At 39.6% G+C, this 19,844-nt stretch overlaps 1 protein-coding gene and 1 long non-coding RNA gene across 7 annotated transcripts in view; one reads left to right on the forward strand and one right to left on the reverse strand.

Annotated features, from left to right (window-relative positions):
* Window positions 1-19,844, reverse strand: part of ccndbp1 (cyclin D-type binding-protein 1) — an 84,320-nt gene that overhangs the window by 14,586 nt on the left and 49,890 nt on the right. Inside the window, exon 1 of one of the 6 annotated variants that reach the window (XM_077013700.1) lies at window positions 19,335-19,353. The exons of 4 other annotated variants lie outside the window; for them this stretch is intronic. The gene's annotated coding sequence lies outside the window, so the exon portion shown is untranslated. Of the gene's footprint in view, window positions 1-19,334; window positions 19,354-19,844 lie in introns of those variants that run through there. One more of the 6 variants, XM_077013701.1, reaches the window with a different exon arrangement.
* On the forward strand, window positions 11,946-15,317 carry LOC143521139 (uncharacterized). Its single transcript, XR_013132660.1, has 2 exons — window positions 11,946-12,295; window positions 15,192-15,317. It is a non-coding gene; the product is annotated as an uncharacterized LOC143521139 (long non-coding RNA).

The raw sequence follows: 19,844 nt of genomic DNA on the forward strand, positions 1-19,844 counted from the left end.
TCGAAATGATTCGAAATAATTCGCTTTTTATTCACATTATTTAATGGTTGTTTATTTTCAAAACGCCCAATATTAACGTCTTCACGTTCTCTCATGTTTCGTCCTGGAATTACAAGAGGCTCGTATTTGTTAACGTAATAAAAGAGAACTGTTCAGTCAGATAGCTATTTGTTGTGAAACGAAGTAGTTACAATTTCAAGCATTTTCAAGTGCTTTAGCTTAAATTCCAGCACTTTTCAAACCTTTATTACTTTATTCATGTTTGCTTGTTGAAAAATATTTTCACTTGAAATTACTGACAGATCCATAAGAAAATTTAAGCATGAAATAATATACACTGTGTTAGGTCTTGGTTCAATAGGCTATGTGCAATCATTTCAATGTTTTAATAAACATTGAACCAGTCCGGCCCTCGGCTTGGACAGACACTTCCTGCTTTCCTCCTGTACAGACGCTTTTCTGTCAGCTCTGCCTGTCCTTTCATTTATTTGAGTTATATCTACAAGTTCAAGTTATTTTTACAAGTTAAAAGGATCCATTACTCGTTACTTCACTTGGTAAGCTTTTTTACATTCATCTATAAAGGATTATTTAGCATTTTTACATTCGACAGTCCGACACTGCGAGTGAACTGTTTTTTGCGCCTCATCCTTGTGAGTGGTTTTTGTGCACTGTTTTATCAGCAGCTGATATTGTTTTCAGCTGTGAAATACCTGCCAGAACTTATTGGGTGTTATTTTTGCACTTTGGATTTTTAACTTTGATATTTGAGCCTTGTGCCCGGTGCTTTTGCGATTATGGCTCATGCTTCCACATCATCTATTTGCTCTGAGTGTATCAAACTGTCTCAGAGGGTTGCAGAACTTCAGGAAAGAATCCATACCTTACATTCTATAAGGGAGGAGGAAGAATATCTGGACTCGATTCTTGCCACACAAACCGCTGACAAAACCGTCCCTGTGACTGGCAAAGAAAGAGACGTTTCTCTCCATTGTCGCTGGGATGTACTGGGGGCAAAGCCTAAGCTCATCTTGGCCTCAACTCCTAATCCTGTTAACAACAACAATGATAAGGGCTGGACTCTTGTTCGGGGGAAGGAACGTAGCAGAAACCAGTACAGCAGCGGCGGCAAGCAGCAATCTTCAGAACAGAACATTCTTCTCGATAACAGATATGAAGCTCTTGCCTCAACTGAAGTAGCAGAAACTGAGCAGTCTCATCACAACATACTGCCTCCCTCTCCAGGACATCAAGGACATCAAACGCACCCCAATCAGCATCAGAGATCCGACTCCAGTCTGGCTGCTAAGCTTGCAAATAACTCTGGCCATTCGCGGACCAACCACCAGGCTGCCAACTGTGTTAGCCAGCAGCATGCTAACAAGCATGCTAAGAGGGTTAGCCATCGGGATGCTAACCATGTTGGCCATCGGGGTGGTAACCATGTTGGCCATCGGGGTGGTAACCATGTTGGCCATCGGGGTGGTAACCATGTTGGCCATCGGGGTGGTAACCATGTTGGCCATCGGGGTGGTAACCATGTTGGCCATCGGGGTGGTAACCATGTTGGCCATCGGGATGCTAACCATGTTAGCCGCCGAGGCATTAATGGTGAAAGAAGACGAGGAACACCGCCACAGCCCAAAACGCTGCTAATTGGGGACTCAGTCATCAGAGATGTATGGAGTAACAGTATTAAGGTCTTTTGCTTTCCTCGTGTTACTGTCTGTGAAGTGATACCCATGATTCCACACATATTGCATGACCATCCAGCTACGGAAAGACTGATTGTACATGTCGGCTCTAGCGATGTTTACAAACAACAGTCTGAGATACTGAAACAGGATTTTAACCATCTGTTCGACATTCTGGAGTTTTCCCGGTGTGAAGTGTTCATTTCTGGACCGATACCAACTGCACGTCGAGGCAGTGGTCACTTTACCAGACTGCTGGCTCTAAACAGCTGGCTCACTACAGCCTGTGCACATCGGAAGGTAAACTTCATTGACAATTTCAACATTTTTTGGAGGCGTCCTGAGCTTTTTAAACCTGATCAGCTTCACCCTAACAGGGCTGGGACTCAAATGCTTGTGGATAATCTAATGTATGGAATCACTCACATGCGGAATCTGCACCAAACCGCAAGCAGTAACGTCAGTAATGTCAGTCAAAGGAGCCCACCATCTCCTGTCAGAGAATCTGTCCACAGTCTCAGAGGTAAACTCCAGGAGATTGAAGAGGTTCTGCAACACTACAGTCTGCTGTCTTGCAGGAACTCACCCACTTCTCCTGCACACTCAGTGAATTCTCAGGTCTGACACGCTGGAACCCATGCTCCTAGTCAGTGCTACATTCCAGTTATTTTAAATAGCCGGTGGCATGGCTCTCAGAATCGAAATAAAAATGTAATCAAAAGAAAACATAAGGGTACAAAACATTGTAACAAACAAAATTTGATCCCAGTGAAATGCACAAGTGATGTAAGCGATGCTGATCAAACACATCAAGTCTTCAAAGTCTCCTTACTAAACGTCCGCTCACTCACAAACAAGTCTTTTATAATAGCTAAATTAATTGAAGATTACTGTCTGGACTTTCTTTTTCTAACAGAGACTTGGCTTGATAGCAATGGAGCAATAGTGCTAAATGAAGCTTCACCTCCCGACTTTAACTATTTTAATGTCTCTAGAGTAAATAAGAGAGGTGGTGGTGTTGCATGTTTTTACCATAAAGCATTCCGATGTAAGCAGATCTCATTAGGGGAACATCCTACATTTGAATATCTGGCAGTGCAACTCAACAGTACTTATTCAGTTCTTTTTATTGTTATCTATCATCCTCCCAGACTACATGCAGATTTTCTTGAAGATTTTGAAGAAATGCTTTCAAGGATTTTAATTGATTTTGATTATGTTTTAATTGCTGGGGATTTTAATATTCACATGGATATATCCACAAATCCAATCACTTCAGAATTCATGAGGATGCTTAACTCTTTTGATCTCATACAGCATGTATCAGGCCCAACTCATAAGCATGGCCACATTTTAGATTTGGTCATTTCTAAACGTATAGAGGTTAATAATACTGAAATTACTGATGTTGCAATCTCTGACCATTTTGGTGTATTTTTCAACATGTCATTATCTACTAGAACACTCAGTGAAAAGCGCACAATAACCAAGCGTTATCTCAGTGCTGGCAGTGCCGTGGCCTTCACAGACATGATACAGTCCCTCCCTCCCCTCTCAGAAAATGGGTATGAGCTAGTTGAAACATTCACACACAGAGTTAGGAACTGTATTGATGCTGTGGCACCAAAGGTAACTAAAATAATCTCTGGTAAAATTAAGATGCCCTGGAGAAACACTCCATCTATTGTAAAATTTAGGCAAGATTGTAGGCAGGCTGAGAGACGTTGGCGAAAGTCAAAATTGCAAGTACATTTTGATATTTATAAAACAACATTGCAGAATTACAACAGTGAAGTGAAATCAGCAAGGAAAAACTATTTCTCTACCTTAATCAATTCATCCAATAATAACTCAGCTGTCTTGTTCAGAAGCATAGATCAGCTAGTAAACCCCACCTCCTGTGGCTTCCCTGAGACTGTTTCAGTTGAAAAATGTGAGGAGTTTGCTATATTTTTTAGGGACAAGATTACTAGTATAAGGCAGAACATAGCAACAAGCACTAATAGACCATCAACCCTTATATCAGTTACTCAGCCTAACTTTAATATGTCTTATTTCCAAGAAGTTGACATGGTAACACTACTTGATGTGATTTCATCACTAAAATCCTCTACTTGTGAACTGGACCCTTTACCAACAAGCTTTTTCAAGCAGGTTCTGAGCTCATTAGCAAATGAAGTTCTAACGATTGTTAATCAGTCTCTGCAATTGGGTGAATTCCCTAAAATTTTTAAAACTGCAATGGTTAAACCACTATTAAAGAACAGAAATCTTGATCCCACAATTCTTAATAATTATCGACCTATATCTAACCTTTCCTTTCTTAGCAAAATCATTGAAAAAGTAGTGTCAATTCAGTTGAATGACTATGTCAAAGTAAATCAAATAAATGACACTTTTCAATCTGGTTTCAGAGCTCTCCACAGCACTGAAACAGCCCTAGTTAAGGTAGTAAATGACTTGAGATTGAATAAGGATGCAGGCAAACTCTCAGTCCTTTTTCTGCTAGATTTAAGCGCCGCTTTTGACACCGTTGATCATGAAATACTTCTTGATCGACTACAGAGCTGGGTAGGCCTTAGTGGCTTAGTCTTAGACTGGTTTAGATCGTACCTAACTGGGCGTGATTACTATGTAGCATTAGGTACCTCTTCCTCCAGACGTCAAAAAATAACTTGTGGCGTCCCCCAAGGATCAATTCTTGGGCCGTTACTATTCAACCTATATATGCTTCCGTTACCACACATCATTAATAAACATGGTATTAGTTATCATCAATATGCAGATGACACTCAACTTTATATTTCGCTAGAACCTAAAGCCCTAAAATCAATTTGCTCACTGTTTGACTGCATAGATGATATACAGACATGGATGTCTGACAATTTTCTGCAGTTAAATAAACAGAAGACAGAGGTTCTTGTTCTTGGCAGTGATTCACAAAGGAATGATGTCCAGACTTATTTAAATCAAATGAATCTGAAAGCCAGACAATGTGTTAAGAACCTGGGCGTCACCTTTGATAATGAGCTCAGCTTCAAATCACACATCATGACTACATGCAAGACAGCTTACTTTCATCTTCGAAACATCGCTAAGGTCCGAGATATGCTCTCTCCTGCTGACAGTGAAAAACTTGTCCATGCATTTATCACATCAAGGCTAGATTATTGTAACGCTGTTCTATCTGCTCTTCCAAAGAGCTCTATTTCGCACCTACAGCGAGTTCAGAACGCGGCTGCAAGGGTTCTGACCCGCAGGAGAAAGAGAGATCATATTACACCTGCACTCCACTCACTGCACTGGTTACCTGTCAGCTTTAGAATAGATTTTAAGGTTCTAGTCATGGTTTTTAAATGTCTTCATGGTCTTGCCCCTCTTTACCTAAGTGAAATGATGGTTAGATATGTTCCAGTCAGGTCTCTCAGGTCTTCAAACAGTAATCTACTGGTGATTCCTAAAAGCCGATTAAAGATTGGCGAGGGTGCTTTTAGCCACTATGGCCCAAAGCTCTGGAATTCTCTTCCTGAAGAGCTCAGAGGCATTTCATCCTTGCATAGTTTTAAGAGCAGTCTCAAAACATTCCTGTTTAGATCCGCTTTTAGTTAAGAAACTCTGTCTTAATAGTTTTATCTTATTTACTTTACTTTTTATTATCTTACTTCACTTTTTACTTTTTATGTTATCTTAATATTTTTATCTTTAATTTCTTTTAACATTTTCTTTTTGTCTTTTTGTCTTTGTCTTATCTCCTTTTAATGTTTCTTTTATTTATACTGTAAAGCACTTTGAGTTACATGTATGTATGAAAGGTGCTATACAAATAAAGATTATTATTATTATTATTATTATTATTATTTGTAGCAAATTTGTTTTTTTGGCCCTCGGTGTATTTGACTTTGACATCCCTGATCTAAAGCATTGCTTGTTAATGAAATGATTACCGATCATAATCTATGCATGCTTTGCTTGACGGAAACCTGGACCCGACCAGACGACTATATGGCCCTAAATGAAGCTTCTCCCTCTGGCTATAGATATGTCCATAACCCGTCCAAAAAGTCGAGGAGGTGGGGTCGCCACAATATATGACTCTGATCTAGGCTTTTCTCAAAAATTTGGCTTCAAGTTTAATTCTTTTGAACACCTCATCCTCACTGTATCAAATGTTTCAAATTTACCAAGCAACAAAGTGTCACAGTCGTTTATGTTAATTACTATTTACCGCCCCCCTGGTTCATACTCTGAGTTCTTGCAGGAGTTTTCAGACTTCCTGTCTCATGTAGTGCTATCAGCTGATAAGGTGATTATAGTGGGTGATTTTAATATCCATTTTGAAAATCTGTGTGACTCTTAGCATTCATTTTCAAGCAATTCTTGATTCAATGGGTATCACTCAGAATGTGGTGGGTCCTACGCATAACTGTAGTCATATTTTAGACTTGGTCTTGTCATTTGGTATTGACATATCCAGTTTAGCAATTCTTCCTCAGAGTGAGGCTGTTTCTGACCACAGCCTCATAACGTACGAGTTGTGTTTAACTGACTGTGTTCATCGGCCACCCCGCTATCAAATTAAACGAGCTATAACACCCAGTACCATAGGCGCGCTCACTGATATTTTACCGGGTCTGACAAACACTGATCCACTTGTAGCTCCGGAATGACTAGAGCGTTTTACCGAGCACGTCGAGACTTCCCTTCGTACAGCTTTAGACAAAGTTGCACCACTACGATATAAGAGAGCCACGGAGAGAAGAATAGCGCCATGGTACAATGAGCACACGCGTAGCCCCAAACGAGCCGCGCGGATCCTGGAACGTAAATGGCGAAATTTGAAGTTAGAAGTGTATAGACTATCATGGAAAAGCAGCCTTATTGAATATAAGCATGCCCTCCATACGGCAAAGTCCTTATACTTATCGGCCTTAATAGAAAAACATAAAAACAATTCCTTTTTAAAACTGTTTCCAGCCTTACGAGGAGTCATGAACAAAACAATTCTCTTATTCCACTAGAGTGTAGCAGTAATAATTTTATGAAATTCTTTAATGATAAGATTGATAAAATTAGGGAAAACATTAGTAGTGCTATCTCAGAGGCTGTCAACATGCCAATGCACCTTGACAGCTGCCTGGTCAGCCCTGATGCCCTGTTAGAGTCCTTCTCCCCAATTGGTCGTGAGGAGCTTATTTCACTGGTGAAATCTGCTAAACCCTCCACATGCATACTAGATGCTGTACCAAACCATCTACTTAAAGAATTACTGCACAGCAATGTAGAACCGCTGCTTACTATAATAAATTATTCTCTGAGCCTGGGCTACGTTCCCAGTTCATTTAAACTTGCAGTCATCAAGCCGCTAATTAAAAAACCTGGTCTTAACCCCCAAGAACTGTCCAACTATAGGCCAATTTCTAATCTGTCATTCATATCCAAAATTTTTGAGAAAGTAGTTTCTTCACAACTCTCTTCCTTCTTACAGACAGAACATGTCTTAGAGTTATTTCAGTCTGGATTTAGAGCTCATCACAGCACTGAAACAGCACTAACTAAAGTACTGAACGATCTCTTAATATCCTCTGATAAAGGACACATTTCGTTTCTCATACTGCTAGACCTCAGTGCTGCTTTTGACACCATTGATCATAATATTCTACTTAATAGACTGGAGACACTCATTGGCATAAGAGGTCAAGCACTCTCCTGGTTCAGGTCCTACCTGACAGATCGTTACCAATTTGTGCTAGTAAATAACGAATGCTCTGAGCATTCTAAAGTAAAGTATGGTGTCCCACAAGGATCTGTACTTGGCCCCATATTATTCTCATTATATATGCTACCACTGGGCACTATCATTCATAGGCATGGTATTAGCTTCCATTGCTACGCAGATGATACTCAGTTGTATATATCTTCTAATCCAGATGATACCACCACAACTCTCAAGATTGAGAACTGCGTCCAGGATATTAAAAACCGGATGGCGTCTAATTTTCTTAAACTAAATTCTAACAAGACTGAGGTACTGATTCTTGGGCCTAAAGCTGTTAGAAGCAATTGGGCTGATATTCCCCTTACCCTAGATGGTTTTTCAGTAACACCAAAATCTACTGCAAAAAGTTTAGGTGTCACTATTGATTCTGATCTTTCATTTGACGGACATGTATGCAATGTCACTAAGGCTGCTTTTTTCCATTTACGTAATATCGCCAAGCTGAGACACTTACTTTCGTTAGCTGATGCAGAGAAGCTAGTTCATGCTTTTGTCTCGTCGAGATTGGACTACTGTAATAGTCTTCTAATTGGATGCTCTAAACAGTCCATTAAGAAGCTACAACTTTTACAAAATGCCCCAGCTAGAGTCCTAACCAAGGCTAGGAAATTCGATCAATCAATCAATCAATCAAATTTTATTTATATAGCGCTTTTTACAACAGTTGTCACAAAGCAGCTTTACAAGTGCCGAGTCCTAGCCCCCAGTGAGCAAGCCAAAGGCGACAGTGGCAAGGAAAAACTCCCTAGTTTTTTTGCATGAGGAAGAAACCTTGAGAGGAACCAAGACTCAGGGGGGGAACCCATCCTCCTCTGGCCGACACCGGTCACCATGACAACAACAATAATTTGGACAGAAAGAAGAGAAAGAAAAGGAAAAATATGTAAATGTGGAGAAATGAAACAGGGAAAATTAGCTCTGTATGAGGACATATACAGGACAGGTGAAATTATAAACATTTCTGGAGTGTGGCAGCAACTCCGGCATTAAGTTAAATTATTACAGCCTAGCTAAATAAGGCAGAACCAGAAGGTAACATAGGCTTGGGGGCATTCTGAGACAATGGCATCCGTCCACTGTGAACCCCTGGATCTGTACCTTAATCTAAGGGGGGATATTATTTATCAAACGCTAAACTAAATAAGTGGGTTTTCAACCTAGACTTAAAGATTGTGACTGTGTCGGAGTCCCATTTATTAGGGATTATTCCAAATCTGGGGGGCCTTACAAGAAAAGGCTCTTCCCCCTGCTGTTACCTTGTTAATTTTTGGAACTAATAAAAGACCAGCACCCTATGATCTTAGTGGGCGTGGGGATTCGTAATAGGAAATAAGTTCCTGAAGGTACTCAGGAGCAAGCCCGTGCAATGCTTTATAAGTTAACAAAAGAATTTTAAAGTCAATACGGAATTTAACTGGGAGCCAATGCAGGGTTGATAGGACTGGACTGATATGCTGAAATTTTCTAGTTCTGGTCAGAACCCTGGCTGCGGCATTTTGAACTATTTGAAGTTTATTTAGATTCCTATTTGAACATCCTGACAGTAGTGCATTGCAGTAGTCTAATCTAGAGCTAACAAAGGCGTGCACCAATTTTTCCGCATCATCCTGTGATAATGCATTTCTTAATTTAGCAATGTTACGGAGATGTAGAAAAGCTATCCTAGTAGTATTATCTATGTATTTATCAAATGATAGGTCAGAGTCGAGTATGAAGCCTAGGTTTTTGGCTACTGTGCCAGGTGTAATGGGGTAGCCTGCGAGATTAAGCATTAGATCTGGAATTTTCTGTTTTGAGGCTTTAGGGCCCAGAAGGAGAACTTCTGTTTTGTCCTCATTAAGTTGGAGGAAGTTTAGAGACATCCAGCATTTAATATCTTTTACACAGACCTCAATTTTTCTTAAACTGAGTTTGTCATCAGGTTTGGCTGATATGTAAAGTTGAGTGTCATCTGCATAGCAGTGAAAATTGACACCATGTTTGTTTATAACTGTGCCCAATGGTAGCATATATAATGTAAATAATAGTGGTCCTAGAATGGAGCCTTGCGGGACCCCATATTTAACTTTTGTACGTTTGGATGGAATATTATTGAGCTCTACAAACTGATAGCGATTTGTTAAGTAAGAATGAAACCATGAAAGGGCTGTGCCAGAGACTCCAACCCAGCGTTCTAACCTTTCTAGCAAGATCCTATGATCAATTGTGTCGAAAGCTGCACTAAGATCAAGAAGCACTAACAGCGATACATAGCCTTCATCTGAAGCAAGGAGGAGGTCATTTGTTACTTTAACTAATGCTGTTTCAGTACTGTGATGGGGCCTAAAACCAGATTGGAACTTTTCAAATATGTGATACCTATGCAGATATAGGCATAATTGCTGGGCAACAGCTTTTTCTATGATCTTAGATATAAATGATGTGTTTGAAATGGGTCTATAATTAGATAGTACAGTAGGATCAAGATTTGGTTTTTTGATCAGAGGTTTAATAACTGCTAATATTAGTCCCACTCTCACCGCACTACACTGGCTGCCGATTAAATATCGCATTGAATTTAAAGTTCTCCTGTTAACCTATAAGGCGTTAAATGGTCTTGCCCCACAATATCTGAGTGAACTCATTGATTACTACAACCTATCTCGCCCTTTGCGTTCCCAAAATGCTGGATTTCTCCTAGTTCCAAAAATTAGTAAAACTACAGCCGGAGGCAGAGCTTTCTCTTTTAAAGCCCCTCAATTATGGAATAGCCTTCCAGCTCCAATCCGAGATTCTGACACAGTTTCAATCTTTAAATCTAGACTTAAGACTCACCTGTTTAAATCAAGCCTTCAGCTAAAATTTCCCTTGTAAGGTGTAGGGGCTTGGGGGCCCCCAGACGTTGAGATTTCTGGTGATCTGAGATGTTGATGCTGTCATCCAGCTGTGTCTTGGCATCACTCTATTTGTGACTATGACTTGACTGGAAAGCAATGTCTCAGTGAGCCCTCATGCCTGTGGTCACCTCTGAACCCCTCCCTTTAGTTATGCTGCTATAGATTAGTCTGCCGGAGCCACATGCTGATCACTGGCACGTGAGCTACGTACATTTAAATCAATGGTGGTTTAAATTCATGTCCACTCAGTCTGTATTGTCTATCTTCTTGCATGGCTCTACCCAAGACGATTGGATACAGGCACCTGCAGGCACCTGGGGGATGGTTTGGCTGCCGGTGGATGTGCTGATGCCGGGGTTCACCTGGGGATTAACACTGCAGTCGGAGCCTACAATACCAGCATCACTGCTCCGACACGGAATGAAAGCCTGGCATTCATCAACAGACATTTACAGTGACAATATCAAAACCCAGAACTTTCAATTCTACCTTTTACCTAGTCTGATTGTGTGAATTGTGTGTGACTTGTGTATTTGTGTGTTAACGGGCCGCCCAATGGAGGATGGGTTCCCTTTTGAGTCTTGGTTCTCCCGAGGTTTCTTCCTATTCCCCACCATCATAGGGAGTTTTTCCTCGCCACTGTCGCCTTTGGCTTGCTCATTAGGGTTCTGGACCCATAGTATTGTTAACCTTGTAAATCCTGTAAAGCTGCTTTGCGACAACTTGAGTTGTTAAAAGCGCTATACAAATAAACTTTGATTGATTGATTGATAATAAGGGAATATACCTGTAAAATACAGGAAAATTACTTTTTTTTAAGAAAACACCTTTAAGTATATGGTCAAAGTCTGTAAATTTAAATTACAAGAATTTCTTGTTTTATAACATGATTGTATATTTTTTTAAGGGTCTTGAGTGTTAATTTAGTAGTTATCAGTGTAAAAATGCAGTTTTCTGTGTAAAAACACAGAACAATGCCTTTTGTAACTTCACAGTAATTTTCCATTTTTAAACAGTAAATGCATGGTATATTAAAAATCCATGTTATCAAAGAAATTATATTGAACCAAAAACAACAGCCTAACATCTACATTTGACCAAAGCTGGAATTATAGTGAATTAAGATTTGAAGTAAAATATTATGTAAAATTTCCCATTTCCAATTCTCTAAATATACATTAATAACTCTGCTACCAAACCAGCTGTAAATTGAATTACATACACAAAGTACTGAACAACAGCCTTTTATTTGAAATGACATTTAAAGCAACAAGTTTAGAACGCAATACTGCTCCACTCTGCTTAAGCAAGTGAATAATATAAAATATTTGGTCCCTCAATCCTCCATCCCGGGCAATCAAGGGCTTTTTCTGAGGAGGTGCAAAGATATAAGGCATTAGGAGATTTTTTTGAGAAAGGCCCATAAGATAACCTGTAAAAACTTTGCAATATATAGCAATAAGTTTGCGGAGGGGGGTCAGAGAAATATTGTGTGTGTGTGTGTGTGTGTGTGTGTGTGTGTGTGTGTGTGTGTGTGTGTGAGAAAGAGAAAGAGAGAAAGAGAGAGAGAGAGAGAGAGAGAGAGAGAGAGAGAGGAGATCGATCTATCAATCCATTCATCCATCAGGAAACAGGGGTGATTTTCCCGAAACGTTCTACTTCTTAACCTCGTACGTTTCATACGAGGTTACGAAGTACTTAGCGCTACGAACGTTTCAACCCACCCAGATCAGCAAACAGTTCTGTGTGGTGATTGGACAGAATCGTGGGTGCCTGGTCTGTTCAGCCAATGAATGCCGAGAATCACTAGTTTGAATTTGAGCGCCATGTGCCTGGAGACATTACGTTCCGTTATTCACAGAATCGCAGGTAAAGGCGAGACCGACTGAAGCACCGAAGCACAGAAGCACCAGTTCACGCCAAGTGTCTGTGTTCAATATCAACTGAAGGTACGTCTTAGTTTTATTTTTTTTTTCAAAAATCGCTGCTTTGCCGGGAGTGTTTAATTATTTTATTATGAGTAGCATTCTGATGACAAGTTGTTGTCTGACACGTTGTGTTATAGTAGTTTTGGTTTCAAACGTGTTTTAGCCAGTTTATTTTAATCTGTTTATGTCGTTTTTTATCACATTATTTAATGGTTGTTTATTTTCAAAACGCCCAATCTTAACGTCTTCACTCATGTTTCATCCTGGAATTACAAGAGGCTCGTTAACGTAATACAGGAGAACTGTTTAGTTAGACAGTTGTGAAACTAAGTAGTTTCAATTTCAAGCATTTTCAAGTACTTTAGCCTAAATTCCAGCACTTTTCAAACCTGAAACACAAAGCAACATTAAAATTGGTCAGGTAAATGTTCCTTCCCGTTTTTGAGGGGTTTCTTTATAACTACCACATATCGTTACGGACAACATTGCAAAGAATGTGACGCGAGTTGTCGTGCGCTACGGTCAGTCTCGAAAGTATAAACATAGTTAAAATGAGCACAGCCAGGCCAAGTGTTTAATCAACTTTAAATAAATACTTCTAATGTCTTTTTTTTAGGTTGTACAGACAAACAGCATTTTACAGAGTATACCTAACTTTTAGAAAAAACTGCAAGTTTTTGTGCTTTTATGTTGGCTATGTTGCTTTTGTGATGCTGAGCTCTAACTATAAAAAGTTTGTGCTATTACCAGAAAAGAGAGCTTTTGTTTGTATTTTATTCTTTAACCTTATTTTTCTATTATTTACTTATGTTTTATTATTATTTATTATTACTAAATGTTGAGAGAACACAGCCTTGCACAAAATGTTTGCACTATTATTACTTGTACATGTGTTATCTAATTTTAGATTTCATCTATTGTTGAATAAACCTGCAAAATATTTGGAATTATTCTGGATTCATTACACAGTAAAAAACAAAACAAATTAACATGCTGCTGTTCAGAGAGACATTACATTTCTGTATTTGAATCTTAATTTATTGTGTTTCACATCGATATTAGGATATCCAACAATGTTAAAGTGTTGAAATGTAAATTAATTAGACCGGCAGCCTCCTTAAAAACAACGCAAACCAGTATCCTTTGCCAGTGTGGTAGTGTTTTTTCCATGTACGGAATGAGGGAATATAAAATAAGTCAGATCTTTCCCTTTTGTTCATAGCTTGCTTTGACAAACTCTAAAAGCAGACAGCACTCAGTGGAGTTCTTTCTGACCCTACCGGTACTTGTCCATCCTCAAAGCAAAGTTGGCATCTGTGGTTCTCTTTCTTGGCATGACACCCTGTTGCTCACAAATAGTTCCCTCTTGTCTAAGTCTAGCTTCTACAACTTTCTCCCAGATCTTCAATGTGTGGCTCATCAACTTAATTCCATTGTAGTTGTTACAACTCTGTACATCACCCTTGTTCTTAAAAATGGGTACCAGCACACCTCTCCTCCATTCCTCTGGCATTTTCTCACTCTCAACCATACCATTGAATAGTTGAGACAAAGACCTCACTGCTATCTCTCCTAGAGATTTCCGTACCTCCACTGGTATGCCATCAGGTCCATCTGCCTTCCCTTCTTCATCCCCTCCAAAACTTTCCAAACTCTACTCTTTGTTCCATTTCATTCTCTTCATTCATTAGCTCCTCAAAGTACTCCTTCCATCTTCTCATCACACTCTCCTCACTTGTTAAAACATTACCATTCCTATCCTTAACAAGTCTAACCCAGCGCCTTTAACAGCTCCTCTATTAACTCTTTACCACATTCCTTCCTTCTTCAGTTTCCACCATTTGGTCTTCTCTGGTTTGACATTTTTTTTTACATAATTCTACACACCACCATACGATGCTGTTTGGCCACGCTCTCTCCTGTCACAATCTTATAGTCTCCAATCTCTGTCGTGTTTCGTCTTCTACACAGAATGTAGTCTACTTGTGTACTCCTCCCTCCACTCTCATAGGTCACCCTATGTTCCTTTTTGGAAATAAGTGTTGACTACAGCCATTTCCATCCTCTTGGCAGAATCCACCACTATCTGTCCTTCCTGGTTCCTTTCCTTGACACCAAACCTACCCATTGCTTCCTCATCATCTGTTTCCTTCACCATGTCCATATAGGTCTGTTACAATCACCACTCTCTCCTCACTGGGAATACTTTCACTTCATCTAGATCCTTCCAAAACTTCTTTTTCCTCTTCCTCACATCCAACCTGTGGAGCATAACCACTGGCAACATTCAATGTCAGACCTTCTACTTCTTTCTACTTCTATCTTCAGACACATCACCCTATCTACACTTGTTTCACCTCTACTACGTTCTTTGCTAACTCCTCTTTCAAGACTAGTATGTGCACACAAGATCAAGGCACCAGTATGAGTAATACTATTTCACTACTTAACTTGATAAACAGCTATGTTTTCTGGTTATGTATACAAACATTTGTATGACTTTTAAATGGTCCCATGGTGAGCTTATGTGCAGTCACTTTTGAAAGTTGTTCCACTTTAAGCAATCACAAACTCCAATAAAAGCCTGGTCAGAAATGGATGGGTTTACTTTAGAAACTGAATAATGGGGCAAGAACTCTACAGCTGCAAGCCCTGTAAAAATGTAGGTACGAGTCAAAACCATACACAGCTGCCAAAATCAGGCCCAATTCTGACCAACATGCCTCGTATCTTCCTGGATGTCAAACAAAACTGTCTTGATATTTGGGGTTATTGTGATTTCAGAATTGTTTTGCATTTTACGTTACAATATTATGCATTCTAAATTGATTACAAAGTGCACACGATGTCCCAGAATTACTATATAGCCTACAGGTTGCAGGTTAAAACAGAAACATTTGATTTTCTCTTTTCACAGATGCGGCAGTGGGCACTGGTTTAATGATGCTGTAACGATCTGCGCGAGGCAGAACAGGGAGGCGGACACAAACGCTGAGGAGAGCGAGATTTATTCTAAGGAATTCCAAAGACGTGGTCAAGGTAACAGGTGCGGGTCAAAACGGGCAGGCAATCCGGGCATGAATTACAAACACAACTAGGAGGACTCACGGACCAGGCAGGAACACACGGAGATCATGGGGAAAACAACGAGACATGAAACGAAAAACTACGAACGTTAGAGATCACAAGGAACATGAATGCACAAAACAACCGATAACCAGACATGGGAAATACAAGGACTATAAATACACAGGACTAGACCAGGACCAGGTGACAACACTGATGACAAGGGTGTGGAAGACAATGGGAAACCATAGAAACAGACAAGCTGGGCGGGACTAACCGGCAAGGAACTACAGACACGAGGAACAGGGAAACTGGAGTGACAGGTAGGAGAGGGGGCGTAGCCCTATGTGACAGATGCCTAACAAGATCATTGAGAGAAACTGCCATAATGTTCAAAACCTGGAGTTATGGAATTTTCTTCCTTCTGGATGTGTCCTAATATGACATCTTTTTTGATAAAGTTAATGATAAACTGTTATGTAGTGACAGCTAACAGTGAGTGAACTGGGACTGAACACAAGTGCACAGTGATAATGAAGTGATGTTGTTCTATGAGATATTTGATGTGATCGTTTCATATAGCTAGGTGCAATTCTTAAAATAATTTCAGCACCCTTACCATCTTACTGTTACTGTTGAAAATGCCTTAAACAACTGTGTGTAAGCCCTTTTATGATCTGTAACGATTATTGAAGTATTAGATTCTGTGATTGGCCCTTGTGCTTTGTATTAGCCAATTAAAAGTTCTCGTTGTAGAAGCATATTCAGTGTAGCTAAATTTTTCAAGTTGTTGACTTTCTACTGGGTGTGTAAATGAAACAAAGAAACATTTTTCCCAAGCAATCCTAATCTGAATCTTTTAATTGGCACGTGCTGCTACAGTCCATACTACACAATAAACTGAGAATGATATAGGATAACTAGTGCTGTTAGTTCACATTATTGTTTATATTTTAGAATCCCATTTAATATAAATCTTTTCAATCTCGAGAACATTGTAAAAATCCATAGTAACCATCTTTTTGTGTTTTTTATATATTTTTAGAGTCAGTTCAGTTGTCATGATTGTTGAAGTTCAACTGTCAAAATAAAGAGATTGAAAGTATGTATTATGGCTGAGCTTTTATTATTGCTTTTATTGTTTTGGTTAATGTTTTTTTCTTTTATCTGCTGAAATAAAAGGTAACTGTAAAATGTTCATGTAAGCTGGAATTTAATGACCAAAATAACCACAAAAATATTTATGTTTACAGAAATGTATTGTAATATTGGTAGTTTTAACAGAAACTTAAGATGTTAATACATCCCAAGCACCGTAAATTAATAGGAAAGAGTAGCATATTTATTGGACCATTGGATGTTAAATTAAACACATAACTTTTATATAGGGTTAAAAATATATAATTAGGGTTCACACACAGTGTGGGAACCCTATTGTAATTGTTAGAATTTTTCTTCTTTCTTATTAGGGTTCACACACACAGTGTGGGAAACCTATTGTTATTGTCGGGTTTTTTCTTTCTTTCTTTCTTTCTTATTATTATTTTTCTACTGATAAAACGCATACTGCAGCCTAGACCGTAAGGCCCAGAGACACCAAACTTGGCAGAATGGTGTAGTCTCTTTGCGAGACCGTGCTAAAGCACAGAGACCCACATTGGCCTGATGGTGGCGCTATAGCGCACCATTTTGCTTTTTGGTCCATATCTCCCAAACCGTAGGGCCTAGAAACAAAATTCAACGTCTAATGGATTCCTTGGCTCAAGCCAAACAAAAAAGCCTCAAGAACCATTAAGCTCCGCCTACTTAGATTTTTTGCTAATTTGCATAATATGCAAAACCTACTTTTTTGTACTAGTCCCTGGTTTTTCATCGGATCACCACAGCCTTGGTGTCAAAATATTCAGGAGAATCTCATTATCAAAGTTGCTTAAAAACATTTTGAGATTTGCATACAGTCTGGTTGTCACATGTCAATCAATAGCTCCAAGGCGTGGCCAAATTTACTTAAACAGCCATATCTCAGCAACGCTTTGACCGATCTTCATAAAATTTTAACAGTTGTTAGGGCACATGACTCCGAGGTCATAGTTCAAAGCTGGCCACGATTGTCCAATAGGGGGCGCTATAACATGGGAAAAACTGTTTCTCAGAAACCATTAGTTAATTATTTACTCTAAACAATGCTCATACCCTATATGGCCCATGGGCCCCTGCATATCTTCTTGAGATTCAAGACAATTGACATTGGGTGACTTTATTTGCTTAATCTGATTGTCAGAACATACACTACCACAAACATACACACACACACACACACACACACTTCTACCTAAATGTATGTATAGTTTGTATGCATATTTATAGTATATGTATAGTATATGTCAGTCAGTCCAGTCATGTCAGTTTATATCAGTCATGTCAGTCATGCCAGTCATGTCAGTCGTGTTCTGCCAGTCATGTAAGTCGTGTCATGCCAATCATTTCAGTCCAGTCATATCAGTCATGTCAGTCATATAAGTCATGTCAGTCAAATCATCAAATCATTACAGTCATGCCAGTTATGTCAGTAATATCAGTTATGTCAGTCCACATTCATACTTTGAATACACAGACAGTCATGTTAGGCGTGCAAAGTGTGCAAGGAGTGAATTAACAAAGCATAGTCTCTGGCTCCCTCAATCTCTCTCTGTCCGTAATATACAGTCCCAATCATGTATAGACACATGCAGGCCTTCCTATATTGTTCACATAGATGCAGCCCTAGCCAGATGTGCTGTTTCTGTGTCTCCCTTTCTGACACATGCAGATGTCATCACACACTATCTGTAGAGCACACACTGGCCAAACCCAAACAGCTTCTTTTCACTTTTATTTTCCAATTTCTTTCACACTGTAGGGCCTAGAAACAAAATTCTACTTCTGTTGCATTCCTTGGATCAAGCCAAAATGTACTGCTTAAATCAAAAAACACACAAACACACATACACACAAAGCTAATCACAGCATGTGATTTACTTCTGATCTGAATCATTTTGCCAACTTTTTGGGCTTTTTTGCCTTTTTCGTGTGTGAACCCGCAATTGCCGCTTGCGGCTATATTTAGGGTTCACACACATAGTGTGGGAACCCTATTTGTAATTGCTCGAGTTTTTTAGGGTTCACACACATAGTGTGGGAACCCTATTGTAATTGCTCGAGTTTTTCTTCTTATTATTATTATTTTTCAGGCTGTAAAACGCATACTGCAGCCTAGACCGTAAGGCCCAGAAACACCAAACTTGGCAGACAGATGCACCAGAGGTGCAATGAGGGAAACCCAGACAATGACCCACATTGGCCTGATGGTGGCGCTATAGCGCAGCATTTTGCGTTTTGGTCCATATCTCCTACACCGTAGGTCCTAGAAACGAAATTCCACTTCTGATGGATTCCTTGGCTCAAACCAAACAAAAAAGCCTCAAGGACCCTTTAGCTCCGCCCACTTAGATTTCGAGTTAATTTGCATAATGTGCAAAATCACACACATCTTTGAGCGCGAACTAGTCCCTGGATTTTTCACATACATGCACATATGTGGTATCAAACCATTCAGAAGAGTCTGAACTTTAAAATGTATCCAACAAAAATGCTAATTTCTTCACTACCTAGTCAGTATAAGCCAATCAAATGAGGGGGCGTAAATTCAATAGTAAATTTTGCGCATATGGAGCTCTAACTTAAGAAAACTTGCATGTAATGAGATGGCACTTCACAGACAGCTTCCCTGTGAGGGTCTGGGGCAGCTCGCAGAGGTTGCCATACCTCACCTGCTAGGGGGCGCTATAACATGCAAAAATTTGCCCCATGCACTCAGATTGGCCGATCCACATGAAACTTGACAGACATCATCTATGGGCCTCTGGGAACCAGGTCCTAAAGCAAACATGCCATACTTCCAAAATGGCTGACGTAATCGGCCAATCAGTGATCGGCACGCGTTTGACAGGCTTACCATTGGTCAATCTGCACGAAACCTCTTGGGTGTGGACAAGTGCACGCCCCCTATGACATAATCCAGCCGGGTGTCGATTGGCCACTGGGGGGCGCTATTGCAAAAAAAGCAAGTGTCTCCCCTACATAATTCCACTTGGGAACATGCAATTGGACTCTTTTGATTCCTTGCAGTAGTGCGAACAACTTTCCCATTACATGTCCTATTAAAAAATGCACAGTTTATTTACAGTTAATAATAGTTTGAAATCATCACTTTTCATACTGCTCCTAGGATTTTCATACTATCATGTCAAGCAAAGTCTTATAATACTCTACAGAGTGTGAAATCAAAAAACAATCCAAAGATTTTGGATTTGAGGACACTTATACCTGCTAAATATTTTTTTAATGGACAGCATCAATACATATAATATTCATATTCTTAAAGCTCTTTCATATTTTATCCAATTCTGACCAAAATGCACAAGCCCATTCAGAATCCCATCCTGAACAAATTTGTCAAGTTTCA

The sequence above is a fragment of the Brachyhypopomus gauderio genome, chromosome 8, assembly GCF_052324685.1.
Source record: "Brachyhypopomus gauderio isolate BG-103 chromosome 8, BGAUD_0.2, whole genome shotgun sequence".
NCBI classification, from domain to species: domain Eukaryota; kingdom Metazoa; phylum Chordata; class Actinopteri; order Gymnotiformes; family Hypopomidae; genus Brachyhypopomus; species Brachyhypopomus gauderio.